The sequence below is a fragment of the Eublepharis macularius genome, chromosome 12, assembly GCF_028583425.1.
Source record: "Eublepharis macularius isolate TG4126 chromosome 12, MPM_Emac_v1.0, whole genome shotgun sequence".
NCBI lineage: Eukaryota > Metazoa > Chordata > Lepidosauria > Squamata > Eublepharidae > Eublepharis > Eublepharis macularius.
Window position 1 is genome coordinate 53,044,845 of NC_072801.1, and position 10,862 is coordinate 53,055,706.

The 10,862-nt window shown below is 43.4% G+C and overlaps 1 pseudogene; it reads right to left on the minus strand.

Annotated features, from left to right (window-relative positions):
* Window positions 1–5,816: 5,816 nt before the first annotated feature.
* LOC129339370 (olfactory receptor 14C36-like) lies at window positions 5,817–6,784 on the minus strand (annotated as a pseudogene).
* Window positions 6,785–10,862: the final 4,078 nt, after the last annotated feature.

Sequence of the window (10,862 nt, forward strand, 5' to 3'; positions counted from 1 at the left end):
TCGTAGCATCAAACCCAGGATGAATCAAACAACCAAGGAAAAACAGTCTCCTACAGGAAAAGTGTTTTTGCCATATATCAAAGGAATTACTGATCAGATGGGAAAGCTTATGAAAAAGCATAACCTTCAAGCAGTATTCAGACCCACCCGAAAAATACAACAGATGCTACGATCAGCAAAAGACAGTAGAGACCCCCTAACCTCTGCAGGAGTATACCGTATACCCTGCAGCTGTGGACAAGTTTACATCGGGACCACAAAGTGTAGCATCCAGACAAGAATAAAAGAACATGAAAGACACTGCAGACTTGGACAACCGGAAAAATCAGCAGTGGCTGAACATAGCCTAACTCAAACAGGGCACAGTATCTTATTCCAGGACACCAAAATACTGGACAACACTTCCAACTACTTTGTCAGACTGCACAGGGAAGCCATTGAAATTCACAAGCATAAGCAAAACTTCAACAGGAAAATGAGAAACCTTAAGAATGAACAGAGCATGGTTGCCAGTTCTGAAAAACACCAGGCTAACAAAACATTCTATCCCCGACAATAGCCCTGCAGAGAAGATTAGCACATCAAGTACCAATCCATATGCAAAAGAACCTCCTCAGGATACAGTGAAGCCTCCCACCATTAGCATTCCACACCCTGGGAAACTCTTACAGGATGACTCAGCTCAACCCCACCCCTCCTGAGTAGATACAAATGACCTACATCTTTTCCACACTGTGACACTGAGAGATCTCTGTCTTTTGGTGCTACACGTCTGAAGATGCCAGCCACAGCTGCTGGCGAAACGTCAGGAACTACAATGCCAAGACCACGGCAATACAGCCCGGAAAACCCACAACATCCATCGTTCTCCGGCCGTGAAAGCCTTTGACAATACAAAGATACAATCATTTATTGTATTAATGTATGATAGATTCTTGGAACATAAGAAGTTTTATTCAATATGCCATCAAAATGTTAGCATGAAAGGGCTTCCAGTTTTCTAGAGCTGAGGCACCACTTAAATAGTATTTTGCTCTAGTCATGCTGCATTCCCAAGCACTTACACCCTTCTAAACCCCACTTCAATGAACCTGTGTGTGTGTGTGTGTTATGTACCGTCAAGTCGCCTCTGACCTATGGCAACCCTATGAATGAAAGACCTCCCAAACGTCCTATGATTAATAGACTTGCTCAGATCGTGCTAACTGGAGGACATGAATTCTTGTATTGAGTCAAGCTCTCTTTTATTAGGTCTTCGTCTTTTTCTACCGCCTTCCACTTTTGGTCCACATGATGTGACCAAAGTACAATAGCCTCAGTTTTGTCATTTTATCTTCTAGGGAGAAATCAGGTTTGATTTGATCTGGTACCCACTTACTTGTCTTTTTAGCTGTCCATGGTATCCACCAAACTCTCCACCAGCACCACATTTCAAATGAATCAATTTTCTTCTTGTCTGCTTTCTTCCCTGTCCGACTTTCACATCCATACATAGTAATAGGGAATATCATCATTTGGATCATCTTGATCTTGAGTCCTAGAGAGACATCTTTAAAGGTCTTTTCTAGCTCCCTCACAGCTGCTCTACTGAGCTTCAATCTTCTTCTGATTTCTTCATTGCAGTCTCCTTTTGGTTGATGACTGAGCCAAGGAACAGAAAATCTTGAACAACTTCAATTCCCTCATTATCAACTTTAAAATTGTGTAGTTCCTCAGTGGTAATTACTTTTGTCTTCTTGATGTTCAGTTGTAATCCTGCTTTAGCACTTTCTCCTTTAACCTTCATCAGTAATAATTTCAAGCCTTCACTATTTTCTGCCAGTAGTGTGGTGTCATCTGCATATCTTAGTTAATGTTCTTTCCACCAATTTTCACTTCAGCTTCTCTTACCTTGAAAACCTTATGATGAGACAGTCAATGAACTTAAAAGGGTATTAACTTGGTTTAGAATTGCAGTGTCAGTCTTGAATAAAAATTCTCTTCATAGTTACAATTATCCATAATGATTATCATGTGCTGATTGTATCAGTTGCATATTGATGTTACAAAAATGTCTGCTTATGAAGATTGTACCCACTCTAGTTCTATACTGTGGTTGAATGGAAGTAGAAGACAAGCAACAGAAATATTAAGTTAATGGAATTGCACAACAATGGGTTGGAGGATCTAGCCAGCTTTTCTGCACAATCTCACCCAGTTGTCCACCTTAATGCTGTCCCCATTCCTCATGTCTTCTGTCCATTCAGGCACCATGATCCCCAATATAGGGATTACTGGAAAGTTGCATAAATGCATGACATAACTTCCAGTTATATGAACAGAAGTGATATCATGGCATGATTTCATGCTGCAGAAATAGAGTTGTCAATCTCCAGGACTCACCTGGAGATCTCCAATTGAACTCCAGACTACAGAGATCAGTTCCCTTGGAGGAAATGGCAGCTTTGGAGACTGGATTCTATTGCATTACATTACATCCCTGTATTACATCCCTACCTTCATTTTTTCTGCAACAGCAGAATGGTTAATGTTTTTAATCTGTTTATCCTGTTGGGGGATTCTAACCCTTTGGATGAAATTATGGCCACAATGAAAGAGGTTTATCAGAGCTCTAATATTTGGAATTTCTTAATGATTTATTTATTTTCATATGGAATCTTTCTGGAGACCTGCTTGAGATGGCTCACAAGATTTTTAAAAATGCAATAAAATGACACCCTTTATACATTGAAGATACCTTATATTGATAATAATTGATCAGTAAGAGGCTACTTAGTGCTATTGAATTTAATTTGTGTTTATTTTTGCTCCATGGAGAGGATGCCACCAATGTTAACCTTCTCACCAAAAGTCTATGACCTCAATTCACCTAACATTAGTCGGACAAAGGCTGAATCCACACATCCGGGCGCATCCCAGTGTTGCACTAAACTTCCAGAAGTTTGTGCTAAACTTCCAGAAGTTTAGTATCTTTCTAGTGTAATTTCTGACTCATTGCACCACAAGTCAGAAAATGTGCTAGAAAGATGCTATACTTCCAGAAGTTTAGCAAAAGTTTAGCACAATGCCGGGACATGTGAATTCAACCAAAGCCCCATAGATGTGAGGAGTTGTTCTATTGCTGTCAATAGATCAGTCCAAATTCATTTTAATTAATTGCGGGGGGGATTTATCCCATTTAGCTAAAAAGCATCACCATCATCATCATCATCATCATTGGTTACAATAAAAAGTAAAAATAGAGAAATACAAAAAATAAAATCACGTCACAGGTTCCAAACACAAACATCTCAGGAAGGCCATCTGTTCACCATATATAAAAAGGTGGAGGATTGGATCAGTATCTTATAGATGCTCATGTGTAGGGTGGGCAGATGGTCATATACCTCCCCCAGGTAGGAGACTGGCAGAGAGGCTCATTGATGGATTTAATGTTGGCCTCAACCATATGCCTGGTTTATGTTTGGAAAATTTGTGATGGCCTATGGCTAAAAATAATAAACTCTTTGGCTTTGGCATATGCCTGGTGGAACATCTCTGTTTTGCATGCCCGCTGAAAAGATGAAAGATCTTGGCAGGCTCGAGTGTTTTCTGACAGAGAATTCCACCAGGTCAAAGTCAAGTCCAAAAAAGTCCTGGTCCTGGTCAAGGCCAATCGAGCCTCCCTGGGGCCAGGGACCACCAGCAGGTGTTTACCTGACAATCTCAGCACCTGTCTGGGCATATACAAGGAGAGGCAGTCCCACAGGTATGCTGGTCCCAGTCCATTTAGGGTTTTATAGGTTAAGACTAATACCTTGAACCTGATCCAGAACTTCACAGGTAGCCAGTGCAGCTGCTGCAATGTTGGAGTTATGTGTATCCTGTATGGTATACCGACCAGGACACATGCAGCAGCATTCTGGACCCGCTGCAATTTCTGGGTCAGACTCATGGGAAGCCCTGCATAGAGAAAGTTACAGTAGTCCAATCTGGATATGACCATTGCATGGATCACTGAAGTTACGTCATGGGTTGAAAGATAGGGGGCAAGCTGCCTGGCCTGCCGAAGGTGGGAAAAAGCAGACCGGGCAACTGCTGTGACCTGGTCGATTGATAAGTAGGAGTCTAATATCACACCAAGATTCCTGATTGATGAAATGGGCACAAGTGGTGCCCCATCAATGGCTGGGAGCTGGATCCCCTCCCCTGACACCCCACAGCCCAAGTACAGGACCTTCCTCTTCATGAGATTCAACTTCAGGCTACTCTGCTTCTCTATGTTTTTAGTTATAACTGAACAGTTTTTACTACAAATTGAGAGGCAAGACATCTACAGCTGTTGCACCTTTTACCCCATGGCAACCTTGTACAGTTAAAAAGAAAATCTTATATCCTGCCCCATATGTGAGAAAACACATCTTCAAATACTCTGATCACAGTCAGAAGCATCCTCTGTCTAATTACTCCAATATTAAAAGTGTAGTCTCTACTCTTAAAGATGGCTTAGGTACTTGAAAAAATCTTGCTGCATGCAATGTAAATGATGGGGATTATTTATAATCTTCACCCTTATAATATTTAGAAGGGGCAGATTTCAATAAATTATGTACCTAAATATTAATTTCATTCAATTTTTCCATACTCTGATTTTCTCCCCAATGGGACCTATAGCATTCTAAAAGAATGTTCTCCTTTTTATCTTCACTCTTGCAAACCTGTGACGTTGGATAGACTGAGAGACCGCAATTGGCCCAAGGTCACCCGGTGAGCTTCCACGGAAGAATGACATGGGCATGAACAGAATAACGAATGGAAAAAAGGCCATGAACATCACGCTCATTCACGAGCAAGCCATTCATGCAGCGCTATTTTGGATGAACAAGTGGTTGTCTCAAAGCCTCGTTCGTCCATTCGTCCACTGTTCAGGAAGCCAGATATTCTGGCACCTTCAATGCATTCTTTTGGCAACAGAGGCAGGGACTGCCTGAACACTGTCTGCACTCCTTCTGTCACTCTGGAAACCCCAATCTAAGACCAACTTAATGGGTAACTTAATGGCCTGGCGGCTGCAGACATCAACCACCTTCCTGACCCTCTGTAAAGTAGCCTCCAGGAGGCCTGGTGAGCGGGCACATGGGGGGTGCTCCCAGTTAGTGACCCAATCCCCCACCCCTGAGAGGGGAGGCAACCCACATTCAGGTCCACTGCACAGGGCCAAAGTGAACTCATGGCTCTATTTGTATTGAATGGGATTTTCCTGGGGGCATTGAATTTGGGAATGTATAACTTCGATATCCATATTGCAATCATCATGATCAAACTTGGGTGATGGCTGGAGGAGAGTCTTCTGCACAATCCCTGTGACTATGGGCTCTCTTTGCTAAGGTGGCCATTCTGTCCCAACGAACAACAAACACTGAACTCATTTGTTAATGGGACATGTTCGTTTCTGTTTGGTTGTTCGTATTCATCGATGGCAACAAACAATGATCAGCCTGTTCATTTTTTCCTCTTTTGTGCCCATGTCTACATGAAATGCTCCCAAACATTCACAGATTTCAATAAATTGTATTTTGTATTTTGAGTTACATAACACCATTTACTGCATTGTTTAATATGAGCTTTGCTTCAAATTTCAACTTGTTTCAGGTTTTTGCAATCCTAGTCTTATTCCATTGTTTATTTGATGTCTCAGCTTATTGATTGCATTGATTTACAAAGTGTAACCCATTTTGGGTCTCAGTGAGAAAGGCAGAATATAAATAACATTACAAAATTCACAAAGTTTATTTTAATAACTCTTCTAAGAGTTCTAAACTGATCATTATACGCATTTAGAATCCAAACTTGCAGAGAAAGCTACAAAAAGTATTCTTAGAAGACATTTTCAGACACAGTAGTCTACACAAGGCACTCTTGATCTCCTTATTTTTCATGCTGTATATTATTGGATTCAGCAAGGGAGGGGTGATGGAATATATCATGGTAAATATCAGGTTAAGATGGGATGGTGTATTAGAGGTTGGCCCTAGGTAAGCAATGCTTCCAGTGACCATCAAAGTGGAAAATACAATGAGATGAGGAAGACAAGTAGAGGAGGCCTTTTTTCTTCCTTGCACTGAGGGGATTCTTAAGACAGTAATGAAAATCTGCAGATAAGTTAAGAGAACGAATACAAAGCATCCCAGGCCAACAACAGCACCAATTAAAAGAGCACCTCTTTCATTTAGATATAAGTTAGAACAGGAGAGCTTGAGTAATTGTGGAATTTCACAGAAAAACTGGTTAACAACATTAGAGCAGAAATGGGTTGCAAAAGTCCCACCAGTGTGCATCCCTGCATAGAGCAAACTAGTGAGCCATACACCAGCAATCATTTCAATGCAGGTCTGTCCAGTTATTACCATTTAATAATGTAATAGCTTGCAAATGGCAATGTATCGATCATATGCCATGACCGTGAGGAGGCAGAAATCAGATGTTAAAAAGAAGACAAAAAGAAGGACTTGAACCATGCATCCAGAATAAGAAATGTGTCTAGAATCCATGAGGGAATTGGCCATAGATTTGGGGAGAATGACTGAAACTTCGCCAAGGTCCTATATATGGCCAAATTCATCAGAAAGAAGTACATGGGGGTGTGCAGGTGGGGATCAAAGGCTACTGCAAAGATGATTAGAAGATTCCCTGTTGCAATTACGAAGTACAACACCAGGAACAGAACAAAATGTAGAATCTGCAGTTCCCGCACATCTGAGAATTCCAGGAGCAGAAATTCAGACAATATGGATTGATTTTTCATGACATGTAATGTCCTACAATGTCCTACAATGTATGCTGTCTGTGGAAATAAGATAGAAAGGTAATCGTTACAATCACAGTCCATTGTTATAACAAATTAGGCTGAGACGCTTCAATTGCCTACTCATATTAGTATTGTTGTTTTTATTTCTATTATTGGAGAAGATACAACTGGTTTTTCTGCTGGTGAAGAAGCAAGGCAGATTCCTTTTGACCACCTCAAAAAGTCTTAAATCCACAAACTTAATTATAACTTCTCTCTCAATAGCGCCCAAGCCTGAATACTTGCTCTTCCTACAAAATTGTGTTTGGTTTCTCAGTGCATATTCAAGGACAGTTCCAGATTTGGAGGAAGCCTAGGGTCTCTCTCTGCCTACAAGTGAGCCCCCTTCCTGCACCCCAGCCACATATCCCCCCACATCCCTGTGTGTGCTTCCCCTGCCCCCTTGCATGGTCTCCTGCCACCTATGGTCACAAACAACCAAATCACCCGCAGATCCTTTCCCTGAAGAAGTTGGAGTGCTACTGCTGTGGCCTTCAGGAGTTCTTCTGCTGTAAACCACCAGCATAACTTTCTCTAGCAGCTCTGATCAGCGAATGCAGCTATGAGTGTGAATGATGGAGAATTCATCATAAGTGAGTAGAAGAAGAGTGTCCATGTGGGCATCAGAGGAGATGCACAAGTGGGAGATGGTAACCATGTTGGGCCCCAGCAGCTGCCCTACATCAGGGTATGCTGACACCAGCCCTAACTTATTTTACTTATTTTGTTTCCTTGTTTTTAATCTATTAAGTCCTAATGCCCTGCTTTTCTCTTGTGTCTCAAGGCAGCTTACTATCTAATGAAATGCCTCCAGTTTATATCCCTTTAAAAACCTTAGTAAATACAACACAAAATCACCTCTAAAAAGGGAGAGCATACCCTCACTTCATTAATGAAAGTCATCCCACAGGATGGGCACCGCAACTGAAAAGGACCTGGCATTAGTAGATAACAAGTGAGGAAACAACTACAATCTGTTTCTGTTATTATGCATTAGTGTACCAGCTAAACTTTTCCAGTGTTGTTGTTTTAGAGATGTGGAGTCTATTTCCAACAAATTCTTTTTGGATCAAAAAAGAAGAGAATTTGAAGACAGGACGGGCAGGAAGGGAGATTCTTCAAAATTTCAGAATTCCACTTGTAGAAGCGTAAAGGAAGACAATCAATGCAATCCTCTGAAGAGTTACTCCAGTCTAAGCCCATTGACTTCAATCGGCTTAGACTGGAATAACTCTGCATAGGATTGCACTGAAGGTCTTCCCTAACTTCCAGCTACAGCTCCACCCTCTGGTATGTAACACAAGCCAACTGCACAAGCTGACATCACAAATAAATGAAAAGGAAAACTCTTTGATAAGAGAAAAGAGAATAAGAATCAATTACTGTTATCTGAAACAATGAATTTCAGAAAAATAAATTCCCCTCCCCAACACAGTGCCAGTGTTTGCACTGAAATAAATTTAAAATTGATTTTCAAAAAATATACAGCACCCACTTCCTTTTAAACAGGGCTGTTTCCTTCACAAGACCTTGACAATGCAGCTTCACAACAGTATCCCACCAAACACTGTTTGACCATTCTAGAATGACCTCCTATCAGAATCTATCTTGGCTGTTTGCAAAAGGGGAGCGAGACCAAAAAAGCAACATCTGTTACGGTTGTCACTCCAGTTTAAATAGTCAAAGGAATCAAGTTTAAAAGTGTCCTCAATAATACAATTTTAAAATCAGACTGTAGGAGGGATGCATGCCTGAATATCTTGACAAACAAACCTTCTTGCACCTAAATCAGACTCATGTTGTCTAGTCATCTACCTCACACACTAGTTTTATGTTAGAGAAGAGTTTTCCTCCCTGTTAATGATCATCCAAACATCTGTTGTCTGATAGAAGCCCCCAAACCTCTAATCCCTTAATTCTGCTGTTTGTGTCAACTGTGAGAAAGACGTCACCATGTAGAATATAAAATTGCCTCATAATACTATATAATAGAAATCTAATAACACCTAGTGATTCAGCTCACTTAAACTACAGTCCCCTAAAGTGGGTATTAATCGACAAAAGTCTATCCTGGAATGTAAAGAAGGCTCTTTAGGCCCCACTAATCTCCTGTTTATTTTTGCTGCAACAGACTAACATGGTTACCCCCTAAAACCAAAAATCATAATACTTAAACAGACAACTGAAAGAAATGGTTCAGTTCTTAGTTTAGTTCAATATGAAAGACTCTTGAATGTGATTTGCACACATCGAAGTGCTCTATTGAAAATCACTTTCATTCAGGCTCATTTTCTGTTTCCATGTGCAAATAACTGTCCTTTTACATGATTAGAAAAAAACTGCAGTTTTATCTCATGTGTTCATGAAAAACCATAAGCAGGGCGGGCACGCCCATGGAGGCCAGGTAGGCAGTGGCCTCAGGTGCGCAGGCACTGGAGGGGTGTTGGAGGGGGTGTTGTGGGCGGAGGCACGCGCAGCAAAGCTGGCATGACTGGGCTGCAGCTACTGCTGCAGCCAGCCCGTTGCTGCCGCCGTCGCCGCCACTCACCTCAGCTGGGCGCAGCCTCCGTGCGCCACTCGAGCAGCGGCTCGCGGCTTCTGCGACTGGCTGGGGCGCATGGCGGCGGTGGTGGCATGGAGCTGGCTGAATGGCTGCAGCAGCAGCTGCAGCCAGCCATGGCAGCTCTGCAGTGCGCTCCTCTGCCCCCACACGCCCCAGCCAGTTGCAGAAGCCGCGAGCCGCTGCTGGGGCAGCGCGCCAAGCAGCCTCCGTGAGGCACCCGCCCCAGCAGCAGCTCGAGGCTTCTGCACAGGGCCGGCGCGCTGCCGCCGCCACACGCCCCAGCCGGGCACAGCCTCTGCACACCGCCCCAGCAGCGGCTCGCAGCTTGTGCTCCCGGCTGGGGTGCGCGGTGGTGGCGGTGGCGGCGGAAGGACGGGGCTGGCTGGCTGCAGCTGCTCCGCTGCGCGCTCCTCCGCCCCAGCCAAGCGCAGAAGCCATGAGCTGCTGCTGGGGCGGCGCACAGAGCAGCCTCCGCGTGCTGCTCCAGCAGCAGCTCGCAGCTTCTGCACTCACCAGTCCTCCGCGCGCCGTCCAGCCCCGCTGCGGCACGTGATGACGTCTGCTATGACATCATCACGCAGGCCGTGGTGGGCGCACACATGCACGCCACCGCAGGTGCCAAAACCTCTGGCACTGGCCCTGACCATAAGACAAATTTCCCAATTTCACTCAGCCTACACTGCCTCACCGAGTGGTAGTGAGAAGGTAGATATACCATGCATTGTGGCCGTCCTTCGGTGGAGACCTATGCTTCTCTGTCCATCCCTCCTGATGTATACCTTTCTCATAAAACCAAATGAAAATATATCAGAAAAACAGGATTCAATGAACAGTTTGGTGTCCAAAGTATTCCTCAAACCTGCAGAGGAAGTGCATTGAGGTTAAAAAATGAAGAGATCGTGTGGGTCTATGGAAGCTGAGATGAAATTGACCACAATGTGGAAAAACTCTAGAGCAGTCTCACAGAGAGCCACATTCACAATTATCACTACCCCAAAGAGACATATTTACTTTCATATCTGACAAGAGGACTGCATCTCTGAGCCACGCTACAAGTGACTTTTTCATGTGGAGAACACTTGATTGTTTTCGCAAGTTTTCCTGGGAACTGAAGCCTGAGTGTCCTTCCCTTCTCTGTTAGAATCGCTGCTTGAAGAGCCAGAGAAAGCTGGAGGCAGTAGCAGCTTTTGCAAATTGTTCCTCCAGTCACAAGCCTGCTGGACAAGAGAGTTCTCAATAATCGTTTGGGGGCGGACAGCTGCTACTTTCTCCCTGGGCATCCTGCTCCCAGGGAGTAGTGCATTGAGGCTAAAAAACCAAAAGATCATGTGAGTCTATGGAAGCTATGATGAAATTGATCACAATGTGGAAGTCGAGAGCATTCTCTCAGGGCCGAGCTACACGTGACGAATGACACTTGAACAGCAAGTGTATTTCTCCCTGTTCACTTGCCCTCCACTCAATCCACTTGCC